Source organism: Salvelinus alpinus, chromosome 22 (genome assembly GCF_045679555.1).
Source record: "Salvelinus alpinus chromosome 22, SLU_Salpinus.1, whole genome shotgun sequence".
In the NCBI taxonomy this organism is placed as follows: domain Eukaryota; kingdom Metazoa; phylum Chordata; class Actinopteri; order Salmoniformes; family Salmonidae; genus Salvelinus; species Salvelinus alpinus.
In genome coordinates, this window is record NC_092107.1 from 1,316,503 (window position 1) to 1,334,405 (window position 17,903).

The following is a 17,903-nucleotide window of genomic DNA, read 5'->3' on the forward strand; positions in this document are numbered from 1 at the left end:
CCAAATACAGTTGTGCCAAGCTTGTAGAGTCAAATCCAAGAATACTCGAGGCTGTAATCGCTACCAAAGGTGTTTCAACAAAGTACTGAGTAAAGGGTCTGAAGACTTATGTAAATGTGATATTTCAGTGTTTTTTTTAATTATACATTTTTGCAGAGGAACTCAAACAAATAGGGTATCTCCTGATTTTCACTTTAACAAACATAGTGCTGAAGCTTTTGGCAGATTCATTGGCTGTCTCCAGCCACGCCTCTCAATAGGAATTGTAACCACCTTAAAATAAGTTGAAATTTGTGGTACTGTAATAGCGAGCCGAGTCAGTTGAAATATTGATGCCAGGGATATTTTTGTTGTCTGTGTGCTTCTGAAGTGCTGTGGCCCTGTGTGGTCTTTCATTTGTTTTGTTTTTATTTATTTATTTATTTCTGGTATCCTCCTACCTCAGCGGAATGAGGCCTGTCTGGTGTCGTACTATTAAAATCATCCCAGTGTGGAGATGAAACACCTGTGTGTTGCAAAGTCACATACTCTTAAGTCCTCTCTGCTCTACCTAGGTGTTTTAAACTAATGACTGTTTCAGCATGTACAAAACAACAATACCAAACATACATCATCTTAGCAAACATTTGAAAAGACGACATAAAATCAAATTGACTTGACTACATTTAAAAACAATACATTATACTATAGACCTGCTAAATTAATCACATCCAGCATAAAAAAATAAATAATTATATTGTATATTTATTTTAGAAGATGCAAAAATGATTCATGAAGCAAACATTGGATGACTTGGTGAAGGTGTGGTAGAGAGAAGCTGTTTTCCTCCCCCTCCTTCATCCATGGTGCTATTTCAAAATAGCATTAGGAGAGTCCTGTGAACATCAACAGTCATGAACTTGTCATTGTGAACAGCACCATCTTCCTAATTGATAACTTTGACATATTGGCATAATACAAAATCTGATGGGCAACAGCATCACCCCCATATCCTCCATAAAGTCTAAATACATGTTTAAAGATTATGTCAGTCAAGCATGTTGCCATGATGTGTCGAATCTGTTATTGACAAAGGGGAATATTAATCCTAAATACATAGAACATGTTGTTGTTCCATGTAGATGGTGGCTGGAGATGGTGGATCATCATGGATAATGATGGATGTTAGTCATCCTAGCGAATAATTAAAATATAGTCCACTTCAGATCAGCTAAACGTTCACACAATACTCACTGTTCTTGTTTCAAATGCATGGATATTGTCTCACATTAATTAGGACCGCCCTGATCAACAGTTACAAAGTAAGTTTACAGATACCCAGCCTGAAACTCCAAAGAGCAAGCAAAGCAGAGGCAGAAGCACAGTGACTACCTGGCTAAACTTGACCATCAGGGGTCTGAGACAAGGTAGAACACCCCGTGAAATCAGGCCAGGGGTCCACAGCTGCAGTCGGAATGGCAGCACGACCAGGGGCTCAGGTCCTCCTGGAGGGGAGAAACAGATTGTTAGTGGGAGCATGTCTAAAATCACACATTACATCAGGGCCCACATTCACAGAGCATCCAATGGTGCTTTTCCACTGTAACATCAGTGTTACACTAGTGTATACACCCTTCTGTTATACTAGGGAAATGATGTTTCCATAGCTAGGGCTGACAGTGAGGACATGTGAAGAGCAGAATCAACAACCTCTGCATAATCAAAACAGTTGCTTTGTGAGATGTTAAAGTTCACAGTTAACCATTGTTATATAAATGCAGGCTGAAAAGTACTAGTGGCCTGGCTTTGGCCCCAAGTGAGAGCAGGTCCGCCAGAGCCATGGATCAGTGAGACACATGTGCCAGCCCGTGTAGATTGACACAGACAAGTCTGAGCCTTTTGGGTAAAACACTGAGGTACATCCTGTAAATCCTAGGGTCAGGTCCCATCAGTCAATATCATTTGTTTCACTATGATCTAAAATGTCAAACTGATCCTCGATCAGCACTCCTACTCTAAGATACTTTGTGAATAAGTGTCCAGATAAGACAAGTTGACCCTAGCCCCCGGCACATTAACTATTGCATAATAATTACTGGTGTCATGACGTTGACCTGTTTTGGGAGGTTTATGACCACCATAAATACCTTTCCCCTTTTCTCTCTCTCTACTCTATAGAGTTGACTCTTGTAAAGCCTTTGTAACATAGAGAGTCTGGTAACATCGAAAGGTGGGAAACGGAACCATATTTTGGTAATCCAACCAGTTGAAAATATGCGTTGGTACTTAATGAATATGATCTCAGAATAGTTGTTGCCTGAGACATTACTACTAATGACAGGATGACATAAACTGTATCTCGGAAAGTCGACACATTCTAGTTATCAGATTCACATGGAATTGTTGTGCAACTTAAATGTTTAAATATGAAACTATTTGTAAAAAGATTAAATGTGTAATTTTAGCTTCTTAAATGAGAGAACGATTTGTCATAGAGAAACTCTGCTCACTCAGAGGCCCCGCCCAAGTGAACAGACTTTGGTTGTAAACTATGAAACACGCGCTTCTTTCACCACTATATAAACCCGTTGATGAAAATTCTACTTTCTGTTCCGAGGACGTGAGGACGACGGTCCTACGTTAAAAGGGCTCAGATAATAACCTAACGAAATTAACATTGTGTTCAATGTGAGGATTGACACGCCGAAAGGATGAATTTCGACTATACCAGACAGAATATAGCACGAGCTTAAAAGTATGGCAACTTGGTATGAACTTTGAACTCTTATTCACTAAAGAAGTGATACCTCCTAGCCGTTGCGTTAGCAACAGCAGCTGTAAACATGGCCTAGGAGAGGACGGACAGAGTATCCATTCTACCACGCTCCAGTTCACCACTAGACATTTTTCAGAGGACAAGAGATCCATGCTGGACAACCCGGCCGTACATCTACGACCAATCTACCGAAGCGCAGCTCAGAGTAAATATTTATTGCATTTTCCTTTTTCAAATGGGCGGTTATTTAGAATGCATAAGATACTGTATTGACGATAGCATAGCTGCCTATGGCCTGATAGAGATACAAAATCTCTTTGTTCCTCAGTCTTCCCGCACTTTCATTCAAAACCCAACCCCCTTTCTTTGTGTAACCAGCCGTCATATCTGTTCCGTCCGCTAGGGACGTTTTCCTTTATGACATAATTTGTAATCAATGTATGATCCATTCTGTGTAGATGTAATTCTGTGTGATTATTTAGGTATTTAGTAAATAAATAATTAAACCAAATTTTGTATTGCTGATTCAACTTGTTAGCCAGGGTTCGTGAAGATAACCAAGAATTTACAACTTTCAGATGAGACTGAAGAAAGTGACGATTAAATATTGACTGCGACTGATTTAAAAGATTACTAGGTCTTTAAGAGTTTATTCGGAAGATAACAGCTCTATAAACATTATTTCGTGGTGCCCCGACTTTCTAGTTAATTACATTTACCTGATTAGCTTAATCAGGTCATATTAATTACAGAGAAACGATTTTATAGAATAGCATGTCATATCACTTAATCCGGCATAGCCAAAGACACCACACTGGGGACTGAGACAGGGGTGTTGGGTGGCACTGTGGCCCTGTCCAATGTCAGCCCTGGACAGGGCCAGCCAGGAAGGAGCTTACCCAATCACTCAGAGGCAGTGGTTGTGTGGCTAGCAGAGGCAGAGGTGTGCTTAGCAGATCCGAAAGAGAGGCATAACATTATTTGAATGAGAATTCAGTCCACTTGACAATTCAAACAGAATTCAGTATTGTTCATGCTGATGATTTGTACAACAGACAGATAGCAATACAGTGCAGATATATTAAAACATAATATGGAATGTAACACAGAAACAAATGATATGAATGAGGTGGTTTAAAATAATACAATTACTACAGGTAGCTAGCTCTATCCATGCTTTTCCTGAAAATGTTTATCTGATATTATAGCTAGCTAGTTGATGTTGTTCTAGCTAGCTCACTCAATGCTGGCTTTGGTCCTCTTCGCTGGTCTGCAGATGCAGATGACTATTTTATCTGTGTAGCAGTTAGCTCTCATCTCATCTGGGCACTGCATCAGCCAGATGAAGCAACTGCACATCTAATCTTCTTCCCCATCCCATCTTGTCTTGATTCTACGGGGAGCTAGCCTGTTGTCCTTAACTTTATTAGCACGCTAGCTAACAGAGATCTCAACTTGCTAACTAGCAAAGCCAAGCAACTACACTCCAAATATACACAGAGCCAACAGTTATTTTCTAAACAAATTTTAGTCTCTACCAAATGACAAGTACACAGCTAGACCAAAAGTATTACTCTGTTACACAACGTAAGAACCACTAACCACAGACTAGCCAGAAAGCTCTAATGCTAGCTAGCTAACGTTAGCTAACCAGCCATGTAATGTCAATAGATAAGAGGCTAGCTAGCTAGCATCAGCTTTGTAGCAGTTATGCTATGTGGAAACACTTAAAAAAATTATTCCCTTCATCTTCCTCACCAATTCCGTATTGTAGCTTTCAAATTCTGTGAATATCATTTAGCTAGCTAGTCATTTTTACAAATTTGATCCATATTTAGCACAGTGGAAAATGTGCTTTCAGACCGGAACCCTGTGAAACATGAAAGCGCGTTCCAGAATGACAGCACCTCAGCTGATTGGTTGGAAGAAAAAGCCCTATCCATCAGAGCTTGTGTTTTTCTCTGATGCTTGCTTGCATAATTGTTTTTTACAACTACAAAACATTTGGCCGAGGTTAAATTAGCTAAATTAGTGCCAAAACTTTCATAAAGGACCTCAAAACCTTATTCAATCTTTTACCCAGATTTTAGCAGAGATGCAGACTAGCGTATTTAGTTTCTTTAAGGAAATAACCACCAGTCAGGAGGATACAGACAGCTCAAGAGATGTGCTTATAGATACAGTATGTAGAAAAATAGGCAGATTTTTATTTACATAGAATTAATCATAATGATTATGACTCTAGACTGCAAGAAAAAGCTGTTTCAGGTGTTTGAAAAATGCAAAATTCGCCAACTCACATTCTTTCTGTCCCCTCAGATTTTTGAGTTGTAGGACACCCCTGGTTGTGCCTCATTATTTGCAATATATCAGTGTAGGAATATGCAATCAGTAAACAAAAATACCTACTGATCATGAATCAACATGAGAAAAATTTAAACAAAGAGACTAATATGAATCGTGTCATGGCTTGTCATACATCATGAATAAACTGACAATCCCAGACAACATTCTAGAAAGATTGAAGCTGTGAAACAAACATAATGACATTGCACATTAGCTTTGAATACTGAGCACAAATACCAGATTTCTGAGGACTATCGCATCTCACCGAGAAAATAATTGATAAACTCCACTGCATTGTCTGTTAATCAATAATGTATGTTATGTCCTTCATCCATCTAGATGGGCTCATTTGGAGAACAGTTTGGATGCTTATGTTTTGACAGATTTATGATGCTAGGCAGTTCTTCGCCACCTGTTCAAACACCACAGCTGCAATGATGTAATTTTATGTCATTATCAGATTGTAATTTGCATCTGTATTTCAGTTATTGTAATTTGGATCTATATTTCAGTTATCCATCACAATAATTGAGTGGCAAAGTATTATGTTTTCTTTCATCTGGTATGGCTGCTGCTGTGTGAGTGAGTGACTATGATCGTGTGGTAAGAGTGTGTCTACTGTATGAGTGTGTGTGACTCAGAGGCACAAGCCAAAAGTGGTCTTGTATGGCTCAGTTTTGTAGAGCATGGCGCTTACACTGCCAGAGTTCTAGGTTCGCTTCCCGCAGCCACTCATACGTAAAAATGCATGTATGACTGTAAATGGCTTTGGATAAAAGCGTCTGCTAAATGGCATATATTCTTATAAGGAAACTGCATCTGGAAACGTACAGTATGTAAGAATGAGAGAAAGGAAGAAAGAATTTGTGCTATAATGACAGACTTCTTGTTGTAGGAGGACAACGCACTAAGTGTGTTTTTGTATCAGAAACCTTTATATTGAATTGAATTTAATCTTGGCTACACTCTTGATAATCTGAGGTAGGCTTGACAATGAACAGCAGTTATGTCTCTTCATATTCCACTGATTAGGTTTTGGATGAAAACAATGCGCATTTTCATTTGCTTTTTAATTTATGGAATGTATGATGATGTCATGCGTTTTATTGTTTTGTTTTTGTCAATTTTCAGACCAAATCATAGCTGCCAGTTAATTCAGTAGCACAGTCTCTCTCGCTCATTCATTTGTCACTCCAAAGTAATTATTTTTTGGTAAAGCATGATAAGATTGCAAGGTTGTTTCAAACAGTGTGTAATTTATTAAATGGAAAACAGAATGTGTTATCAGACGGTAAGCTTATTAGTCTCTTATTTAGAGTGCTTTTTTGTCTCTCTCGCTCTCTCACGTGTGTGTGTGTGTGTGTGTGTGTGTGTGTGTGTCTGTGTCTGTGTGTGTGTGTGTGTGTGTGTGTGTGTGTGTGTGTGTGTGTGTGTGTGTGTGTGTGTGTGTCTGTGTCTGTGTGTCTGTGTGTCTGTGTCTGTCTGTGTCTGTCTGTGTCTGTCTGTGTCTGTCTGTGTCTGTCTGTGTCTGTCTGTGTCTGTCTGTGTCTGTGTCTGTCTGTGTCTGTCTGTGTCTGTCTGTGTGTGTCTGTGTCAGACCGAAGTGGGTGTGCATGTTGTTGGGATTTTTCAGATCCAGGTGTCAAGTGTAGAACCAGAGATGAGATCAGACAACAATGTAAAAGCAAAAGTTAAGATTTAATGTATGGTTATGGAGAAAGTACATGGAACCAATATCTTTCAAGACAGCAGGGCTGAGTATACACAGCAGTCTACAGCATATTTGTCTCTGTCCCAAGACTGTAAATGTACCTTGCATTTATCACTGAAACCTATCAGTATTCTACAATGAAAGAGTAGACAGCTGCTGCCCCCAACAGACATCAAGGCAGTATTGCAGGAACATTGTAGACCCCTGCTGAATCCTACGGAAGTCCAGAAAGGACATATGAATCAAAAAGTAATTCCCTTGTTATGTCGAGATCACATATTTATGATCACTACATAATAAAGTTGTTTTGTTGAGATCACGAGAATTTTGACACGATCATGACATAACAAAATTTGTTTCTGTCGAGATTACGAAATAGACTCTATAAATAGGACTAGACGTATTGATGATAGATTGACAGTATGGCTGAGGCGGCAGAGCCCACGGTGGATCAGCACATACGTTTTTATTGATTGCTACACTAAGGGATTCTACATTTCATGTTAACGTCATGCTTTCATTAGTGTTTGGAGCTCATTATCAGTCTATAAATTACCCTGAACGATCCCTGACAGGCAGCCCTGTCTCCCAGGATGTGTGCCACCCCGAAGACCAGTGCCAATTGCATGCAAGCAACAACGCAACTAACTTGGCAAATCTTGTAAGCGAGCGAGCTAGCTAGTTAACTACATAGTTTTGTTATCCAAGCTGGTTGTTAGCTTGCATCTCTAATATGTGAATATTTTTAAGGGACACTAATATCGAAATTTACAGAGCGGGTGAGCTCGATTCCTGACAGGCCGATCAGATTCAATAGCAGCCTCAGATCAGTATTTACCTGGTTAAAAGAGAAGGATGTCACGTTCCTGACCTGTTTTATGTTATTTTTGTATGTGTTTAGTTGGTCAGGGCGTGAGTAGGGGTGGGCATTCTATGTTTTGTGTTTCTATGTTTAGGTCACTTGTAATTAGCCTTATATGGTTCTCAATCAGAGACAGGTGTTTGACGTTTTCCTCTGATTGAGAACCATATATAGGTTGGCTGTTCACACTGTTTGTTTGTGGGTGATTGTCTCCTGTGTCAGTGTCTGTGTATGTTACGCCACACGGGACTGTTTTCGGTTTTGTTTGTTTGTTCGTTTTATGTAGTCATTTTTCCTGTTCGTGCGTTCTTCGTGTTTCATGTAAGTTCGTAGTCCAGGTCTGTCTACGTTTTCGTTTTGTTATTTTGTAATAATTTCAAGTGTTCTTCGTGTTTCGTCTTCGTCTGTAAATAAATCATTATGTATTCACAACCCGCTGCATTTTGGTCCTCCGATCCTTCTCTCCTCTCCTCGTCCGAGGAGGAGGAAGATCTAGACACCCGTTACAGAACCACCCACCATACCAGAACCAAGCAGCGTGAGTTTGAACAGCGGACAAGTAATCAGGACTCGTGGACTTGGGAGGAAGTATTAGAGGGAAAAGGACACTGGGCTCACATTGGTGAATATCGCCGCGCTCGTGAGGAGATGGAGGCAGCGCGAGCTCAAGAGCGGTGGAGAACAGAGGCTACCGGAGAAAGGAACCGAAGCTATGAAGGTACGCGGCTAGCAAGGAAGCCCGAGAAGAAACCCCCAAACCCCCAAATTTATTGGGGGGGGGGGGGCTAAGAGGTAGTGGGCCAAGGGCAGGTAGGAGACCTGCGCCTACTTCCCAGGCTAACCGTGGAGAGCGGGAGTACGGGCAGACACCGTGTTACGCAGTAGAGCGCACGGTGTCTCCTGTACGTGTGCATAGCCCGGTGCGGGTTATTCCACCTCCCCGCACTGGTAGGGCTAGATTGAGCATTGAGTCAAGTGCCATGAAGCCGGCTCTACATATCTGGCCACCAGTACGTCTCCTTGGGCCGGCTTACATGGCACCAGCCTTACGCATGGTGTCCCCGGTTCGCCTACATAGCCCGGTGCGGGTTATTCCACCTCCCCGCACTGGTCCGGCGAAGGGGAGCATTCAACCAGGTAAGGTTGGGCAGGCTCAATGCTCAAGGGAGCCAGTACGCCTGCACGGTCCGGTATTTCCTGCGCCACCTTCCCGCCCCAGCCCAGTACCACCAGTGCCTACACCACGCACCAGGCTTCCAGTGCGTTTCCAGAGCCCTGTTCCTCCTCCACGCACTCTTCCTATGGTGCGTGTATCCAGTTCGGTGCCTCCAGTTCCGGCAACACGCACTAAGCCTCATGTGCGTCTCCAGAGCCCTGTACGCACTGTTCCTTCTCCCCGTACTCGCCCTGATGTGCGTTCCCTCAGCTCGGTACCACCAGTTCCGGTACCACGCACCAGGCCTATAGTACGTTTTGAGAGTCCAGTGTGCCTTGTTGTTGTTCCCCGCACTAGCCTGAAGGTGCGTGTCTTTAGCCCGGTACCTCCAGTTCCGGTACCACGCACTAGGCCTACAGTGCGTCTCAGCCGGCCAGAGTCTGCCGTCTGCCCAGCGGCGCCTGAACTGCCCGTCTGCCCAACGGCGCCTGAACTGTCCGTCTGCCCAACGCCGTCTGAACTGTCCGTCTGCCAAGCGCCGCATGAACTGCCCGTCTGTATTGAGCCTTCAAAGCCGCCCGTCGGTACTGAGCCTTCAAAGCCGCCCGTCTGCCATGAGCCTGCAAAGCCGCCCGTCTGCCATGAGCCTGCAGAGCCGTCCGCCAGACAGGAGCCGCTAGAGCCTTCCGCCCGACAGGAGCCGCTAGAGCCTTCCGCCCGACAGGAGCCGCTAGAGCCTTCCGCCCGACAGGAGCCGCCAGAGCCTTCCGCCAGATAGGATCAGCCAGAGCTTTCCGCCAGACAGGATCAGCCAGAGCTTTCCGCCAGACAGGATCAGCCAGAGCCTTCCGCCAGACAGGATCAGCCAGAGCCTTCCGCCAGACAGGATCAGCCAGAGCCTTCCGCCAGACAGGATCAGCCAGAGCCTTCCGCCAGACAGGACCAGCCAGAGCCGTCATCCAGCCATGACCAGCCAGAGCCGTCATCCAGCCATGACCAGCCAGAGCCGTCATCCAGCCATGACCAGCCAGAGCCGTCATCCAGCCATGACCAGCCAGAGCCGTCATCCAGCCAGGATCCGCCAGAGCCGTCATCCAGCCAGGATCCGCCAGAGCCGTCATCCAGCCAGGATCCGCCAGAGCCGTCATCCAGCCAGGATCCGCCAGAGCCAGCCAGCCAGGATCCGCCAGAGCCAGCCAGCCAGGATCCGCCAGAGCCAGCCAGCCAGGATCCGCCAGAGCCAGCCAGCCAGGATCCGCCAGAGCCAGCCAGCCAGGATCCGCCAGAGCCAGCCAGCCAGGATCCGCCAGAGCTAGCCAGCCAGGATCCGCCAGAGCCAGCCAGCCAGGATCCGCCAGTCATTCTGGTGTTGCCCCTCATTCTGGTGTTGCCCCTCATTCTGGTGTTGCCCCTCATTCCGGTGCTGCTCCTTATCCTGGTGATGCCCCTTAATTTAGGTGGGGTTATTTGGAGGGTGGGCATTGTGAGGGGGATAAAGAAGCGGGGATGTATTATGGTGGGATGGGAACCACGCCCAGAGCCTGAGCCACCACGTGGACAGATGCCCACCCAGACCCTCCCCTAGACTTTTGGTGGTGCGTCCGGAGTTCGCACCTTGAGGGGGGGGTTCTGTCACGTTCCTGACCTGTTTTATGTTATTTTTGTATGTGTTTAGTTGGTCAGGGCGTGAGTTGGGGTGGGCATTCTATGTTTTGTGTTTCTATGTTTAGGTCACTTGTAATTAGCCTTATATGGTTCTCAATCAGAGACAGGTGTTTGACGTTTTCCTCTGATTGAGAACCATATATAGGTTGGCTGTTCACACTGTTTGTTTGTGGGTGATTGTCTCCTGTGTCAGTGTCTGTGTATGTTACGCCACACGGGACTGTTTTCGGTTTTGTTTGTTTGTTCGTTTTATGTAGTCATTTTTCCTGTTCGTGCGTTCTTCGTGTTTCATGTAAGTTCGTAGTCCAGGTCTGTCTACATTCGTTTTTGTTATTTTGTTTTGTATCAAGTTTAGTTCGTTTTTTGTCTTGGTTAAATAAATATCATGTCGTATCATAACGCTGCGTCTTGGTTCAATCCATGCTCCTCCTCTTCGGATGAAGAGGAGGAGGAGGAGAGCCGTTACAAAGGAATATAATATCTATTGTTTACAGGAAACCCATTCAACAATTTTAGATGAGGTTTTGTGGAAAAAGGACTGGGGAGTGAAATATATTTCTCCCATGGGCAATGAAATTCAAAAGGGGTGATGGTTTTAATTAACAGTAATTTTGATCCAAATGTGCAAATTGTCCAAACAGATCATCAAGGGAGATGGATTATTTAAAATATGTTATTGGACAATAAACAGATATGGCTTGTTAACCTATACAGTCCAAATAATGATGATCCAAGCTTCTTTGACAATATATATAAGAATTGATCAACTCTTCAAGCAACACTAGACTCTATTATTATAGTGGGAGATTTTAATACGGTCTTAAATACCTCTATGGACCGTAAAGGAAATCACACTACAAACTACCACCCTCAGGCACTTAAGGAAATCATGAATGTCATGGATATATTGGAATTAGTGGATATATGGATACTTAAATACCCTGACCTAGTGAGATATACATGGCGGAGGCTTAATCAAGCTAATCATCTTGACTACTTTCTTATGTCATTCTCTCTGGCACCAAAAGTTTAAAAAGTGTTGATAGGGGACAGAATGCGGTCGGATCGTCACATAATTGGCATATATATTACTCTTACAGAATTTCCACGTGGGCGAGGATATTGGAAATTTAATCAAAGCCTACTAGATGATAAATTGGTTAGAACTAGGACATGAGAATTTATAACTGACTTTTTCAGACATAACATAGGTACAGCAGATCCCCTTATTGTATGGGACACTTTTAAGTGTGCCTTCAGAGGCCATGCAATTCAGTACTCATCTATAAAACAAAAGCAATTTAGATCAAAAGAGTCCATATTAATATATGGACTCTTTCAGTCTCCTCCATCTCCACTAACTGAAACTAATTGTATGGATTTTTTTCCCTAATAATAATGTAAAATTAACATCTGTACAGAAAGACTCATGTGAAGGCTAAATTACAGAGGAGGAACTTCTTGATGCAATTGGGGCCTTTAAGGATGGGAAAACTCCAGGGCTGGATGGTATACCAGTGGAAGTATACAAAACTTTTTTTTTATATACTCAGAGGACCATAATTAGCTTGTTTTAACCACTCCTATATAAATGGTAGATTATCAGACACGCAACAAGAAGATCTGATATCATTATTACTGAAACAGGACCCAAATGGTATATATAAAGATCCAGTCCATTAAAAAAATTGGAGACCTCTTTCTTACACTTCAGTGTTGTGATTCAAAAATCCTAGCAAAATGCCTGGTGCATAGAATTAAAACGAATTGTCAGATATTATTCATCCTAATCAGACAGGTGTTTTACATGGACGATACATTGGAGATAATATAAGACAAGTACTGGAAACATTAGAATACTATGAAATATCAGGGACACCAGGCCTGGTTCTCATAGCTGATTTTGAAAATGCTTTTGATAAAGTACGACTGGAGTTTATATATAAATGCCTAGAATATTTTAATTTTGGGGAATCTCTTATAAAATGGGTTAAAATTATGTATAGTAACCCTAGGTGTAAAATAGTAAATAATGGCTACATCTCAGAAAGTTTAAAACTATCTAGAGGAGTAAAACAAGGTTGCCCACTATCGGCATATCTATTTATTATTACCATCGAAATGTTAGCTGTTAAAATTAGATTAAACAATAATATTAAGGGATTAGAAATCTGTGGCTTAAAAACGAAGGTGTCATTTTACGCTGATGATTCATGTTCTCTTTTAAAACCACAATTAGAATTTCTCCACGGCCTCATAGAGGATCTAGATACTTTTGCTATCCTCTCTGGATTAAAACCAGTGTTATGTATTGGATAACAAAAAAAATCTAATTTCACATTACCATGTAGTTGACCAATTAAATGGTCAGACGGAGATGTGGACATACTCGGTATACAAATCCCAAAAGAAAGAATTTCTCACTTGTCACGTTCTGACCTTAGTTCCTTTTTTATGTCTTTATTTTAGTTTGGTCAGAGCGTGAGTTGGGGTGGGCATTCTATGTTGTTTTTCTGTTTTGTTCTATGGTTATATTTCTATGTGTTTGGCCTAGTATGGTTCCCAATCAGAGGCAGGTGTCAGTCGTTGTCTCTGATTGGGAGCCATATTTAGGTAGCCTGTTTTCCTTTGTGTTTTGTGGGTGGTTGTTTTCCTGTGTCTGTGTTTTCACCATACGGGACTGTTTCGTTTTCGTTTTGTATCATTCACATTGTTATTTTTGTATTCTTAGTGTTCAGTTATTAAATTGAATATGGACACTTACCACGCTGCGCTTTGGTCCTCCTCTTCTTCCAACCACGACAAGCGTTACATCACTCCAATACATTTTTAAAGAAAGTTAGCAAAAATAGATAAGATCTTGCTACCATGGAAAGGAAAATAACTGTCTATTTGTGGAAAAATCACCCTGATTAACTCTTTAGTCATATCACAGTTTACCTATTTGCTTATGGTTTTGCCTACACCTAGTGACCTGCTTTTTAAACTATATGAACAAAAAATATTCAATTTTATTTGGAACGGCAAGCCAGACAAAATTAAAAGAGCCTATTTATATAACGAATATGAATTCGGAGGACAGAAATGATTAAATATTAAAGCATTAGACCTCTCACTAAAGGCGTCAGTCATACAAAAGTTATACTTGAATCCAAACTGGTTCTCTAGTAAATTGGTAAGAATGTCTCATCCTATGTTCAAGAAGGGCCTTTTTCTCTTTATTCAGATTACACCTGCTCACTTTCGATTGTTTAAAAAGGAAATAATCTCCAAAATATCGTTCTTTTTTAAACAAGCCTTAGAAAGTTGGTAGCAATCTCAGTTTAATCCACCTGAAAAGACAGAACAAATAATACAACAAATATTGTGGCTAAACTGAAATATACTAATTGATTAAAAAAAATGTATTTTTCAAAGAAATTTAAAAACAAAAGTATAATTTTAGTGAATGATATCATAAATAGGACTGGTGGAGTTATGTCACACATACAGCTAACACAGACATATGGAAATGTCTGCTCTACCCAAAATTACAACCAATTAATTGCAGCATTACCATAGAAATGGAAGAGGCAAGTAGAAGGGGGAAAAAAGTAAGGAACTTGTATGTCGGCCCTGTATTAAAGAACATAAATGGTTAAAGAAAAGTGTGATAAATAAAAACATATACCAATTTCATTTAAGGAACACAAAACTGACAGCTGTGCCATATAAGTTGCAAAATAGTTGGGAAGAGATTTTCGATGTACCCATTCCATGGCACATGGTTTATGAATTGATACGCAAAACAACGCCGGATTCAAAACGTAGAATTTTTCAATTTAAATTACTATACAAAATTCTTGCAACCAATAGAATGTTATATATATGGGGGATACTGTCACAGTTGTTTGTATAGTGGTCGGACCAAGGCGCAGCGTACTGTGAGTTCCACATAATTTATTAAAGAAGTGAAACTTTAGAAAAGACAAAACAATTAAGAATAAACGAACCGTGACGACAATGCAGTGCTAACAGGCAACTAAACATAAACAATATCCCATAACCCACAGGTGAAATGCTACTTAAGTATGATCCCCAATTAGAGACAACAATAACCAGCTGCCTCTAATTGGGAATCATACAAATCACCAACATAGAAAATAAACCTAGAACCCCACATAGAAAATATAAACTAGAACAACCCCCCAGTCACGCCCTGACCTACTCCACCATAGAAAAAAAAAGCTTTCTATGGTCAGGACGTGACAGATACAATCTTCCCAGCTCTGCAGATTCTGCTGTAAGGAGGCAGAGTCATTAGATCATTTATTTTGGTATTGCCCGCTTTTGGTCACAGGTCCAGGAATGTAACGGCTTTCTTCTGTGGATGAAGGAGAGGACCAAAGCGCAGCGTGGTTAGTGTTCATCATGTTTAATAAAGACGATAAACGTGAACACTACAAAATACAAAACAACAAATGTGAAAAACCAAAACAGTTCTGTCTGGTGCAGACACACGAAGACAGAAGACACAGGAAACAAACACCCACAAACCAAAAGTGAAACCCAGGCTACCTAAGTATGATTCTCAATCAGGGACAACGATTGACAGCTGCCTCTGATTGAGAATCATACCAGGCCGAACACAAAACCCCAACATAGAAAAACACACGTAGACTGCCCACCCCAACTCACGCCCTGACCATACTAAATAAAGACAAAACAAAGGAAATAAAGGTCAGAACGTGACAAGGAATGGCTGAAGAATTGCAACATTTGCATAGAACTAACGCTGCAGATAGCAATACTGGGTGATTTGAAAAGCCATAGTCAATCAATCAATAATATAATAATTATTTTAGCAAACATTTTTATTTTTTATTTACAATCTGTAGAAGCTATGAGATTAGAAATGTTCAATACTTGTGTGAAGCATCACTGCACAGTTTAAAAATATATGACAAATAGAAATCCAAAATGGATGGTGTTAAGAGATAGATGGGAGGGGTTGAATGGAGCTGAAAGGTGGGACTAATAACAAGATAACCAATGTAAAACATACGGGGTCTGTAAAATGTATATAGGTTCAGAACTTTTGTGAAATAGCACAGTTACAAATAGAAATCAAACTGGATGTACATCAGAAATAGAGGAAGGACTAAAAACAAACAAAATATAACTATTGTAAAATAGATTGTGTCTGTAAAATGTGTATAAGATATATAACCTGAAGGTAGAAGCCTAGGTGTTATTGTTTATTAGTTTACTCCAATTGGGGGTAGGGTTTGCGGGGAATAATAAAGGTATATTCTAAAAGAAGTATGTATGTCTATATAGGTATGTATATGTATATATGTGTATATGTGTATATGTATGCATTCGTGTCACGTCCTGACCATAGTTCTTATGTGTTTTGCTTGTTTTAGTGTTGGTCAGGACGTGAGCTGGGTGGGCATTCTATGTTGTGTGTCTAGTTTGTCTGTTTCTGTGTTCGGCCTAATATGGTTCTCAATCAGAGGCAGCTGTCAATCGTTGTCCCTGATTGAGAATCATATATAGGTGGCTTGTTTTGTGTTGGGGATTTGTGGGTGGTTGTTTCCTGTGTCAGTGTTTGTGCCACACGGGACTGTTACGGTATGTCCGTTTGTTATTTTGTATCGTGTATTGTTTTTCGTGTATATTAAATCATGGAAACTTACCACGCTGTGCATTGGTCCTCCGATCCTTCTCGACTCTCCTCGTCCGAGGAGGAGGAAGAGCTAGACTGCCGTTAAAGAACCACCCACCAAACTCGGACCAAGCAGCGTGGCAACGGGCAGCAGCGACAGCAGCAGCGGTACCAGGAGGAATGGACACGGGAGGAAATTCTGGACGGTAAAGGACCCTGGGCAGAGCCAGAGGAGTGTTGCCCCCCCAAAGCGGAGCTGGAGGCAGCAAAAGCGGAGAGGCGGCATTATGAGGCGCTAGCAAGGCAGAGCGGCTGGAAGCCCGAGAGGCTCACCCAAAAATGTATTGGGGGGGGATAAAGGGGCGTGTGGCGAAGTCAGGTAGGAGACCTGCGCCAACTTCCCGGGCTTACCGTGGAGAGCGAGAGTACGGGCAGACACCGTGTTGTGCGGAAGAGCGCACAGAGTCTCCTGTACGTGTGCTTAGCCCAGTGCGGTACATTCCAGCTCCACGTATCGGCCGGGCTAGAGTGGGCATCGAGCCAGGTGCCATGAAGCCGGCTCAACACATCTGGTCTCCAGTGCGTCTCCTCGGGCCGGTGTACATGGCACCAGCCTTACGTATGGTGTCCCCGGTTCGCCAGCACAGCCCAGTGCGGGCTATTTCACCTCGCAGCACTGGCCTGGCTACGGGGAGCATTAAACCAGGTAAGGTTGGGCAGGCTCGGTGCTTAAGAACTCCTGTACGCCTTCACGGTCCGGTATATCCGGCGCCACCTTCCCGCCCCAGCCCAGTACCACCAGTGCCTACACCACGCACCAGGCTTCCTGTGCGTCTCCAGAACTCTGTTCCTCCTCCACGCACTCTCCCTATGGTGCGTGTCTCCAACCCAGTACCTCCAGTGCCGGTACCACGTACCAGGCCTACTGTGTGCCTCAGCAGGTCAGAGCTGCCTGCCTGCCCAGCGCAGTCTGAGCTGCCTGCCTGCCCAGCGCCGTCTGAGCTGCCTGCCTGCCCAGCGCCGTCTGAGCTGCCTGCCTGCCCAGCGCCGTCTGAGCTGCCTGCCTGCCCAGCGCAGTCTGAGCTGCCTGCCTGCCCAGCGCCGTCTGAATTGCCTGCCTGCCCAGCGTCATCTGAGCCGCCCGTCTGTCCCGAGCCGTCAGAGCCGCCTGTCTGTCCCGAGCCGTCAGAGCCGCCCGTCTGTCCCGAGCCGCCAGAGCCGCCCGTCTGTCCCGAGCCGCCAGAGCCGCCAGCCAGTCAGGAGCAGCCAGAACCGCCAGCCAGTCAGGAGCCGCCAGAGCCGCCAGCCAGTCAGGAGCCGCCAGAGCCGCCAGCCAGTCAGGAGCCGCCAGAGCCGCCAGCCAGTCAGGAGCCGCCAGAGCCGCCAGCCAGTCAGGAGCCGCCAGAGCTGCCAGCCAGTCAGGAGCCGCCAGAGCCGCCAGCCAGTCAGGAGCCGCCAGAGCTGCCTTCCAGTCATGAGCTGCCTTCCAGTCATGAGCTGCCCGCCAGTCATGAGCTGCCCGCCAGTCATGAGCTGCCCGCCAGTCATGAGCTGCCCTCCAGTCATGAGCTGCCCTCCAGTCATGTGCTGCCCTCCAGTCATGAGCTGCCCTCCAGTCATGAGCTGCCTTCCAGTCATGAGCTGCCACTCAGTCCGGAGCTGCCACTCAGTCCGGAGCTGCCACTCAGTCCGGAGCTGCCACTCAGTCCGGAGCTGCCTCTCTGTCCGGAGCTGCCCTTCAGTCCGGAGTTGCCCCTC

At 43.6% G+C, this 17,903-nt stretch overlaps 1 long non-coding RNA gene across 2 annotated transcripts; it reads right to left on the reverse strand.

The window, feature by feature from the left end:
• Positions 1 to 726: 726 nt before the first annotated feature.
• LOC139548744 (uncharacterized) lies at positions 727 to 4,678 on the reverse strand. Of its 2 annotated transcripts, XR_011669772.1 has the most exons (4): positions 4,514 to 4,678; positions 3,655 to 3,703; positions 1,372 to 1,484; positions 727 to 875 (listed from the first exon to the last, which is right to left on the reverse strand). It is a non-coding gene; the product is annotated as an uncharacterized lncRNA (long non-coding RNA). The 2 variants fall into 2 exon arrangements; XR_011669773.1 differs by lacking the exon at positions 3,655 to 3,703 and having other exon boundaries at positions 4,514 to 4,657.
• Positions 4,679 to 17,903: the final 13,225 nt, after the last annotated feature.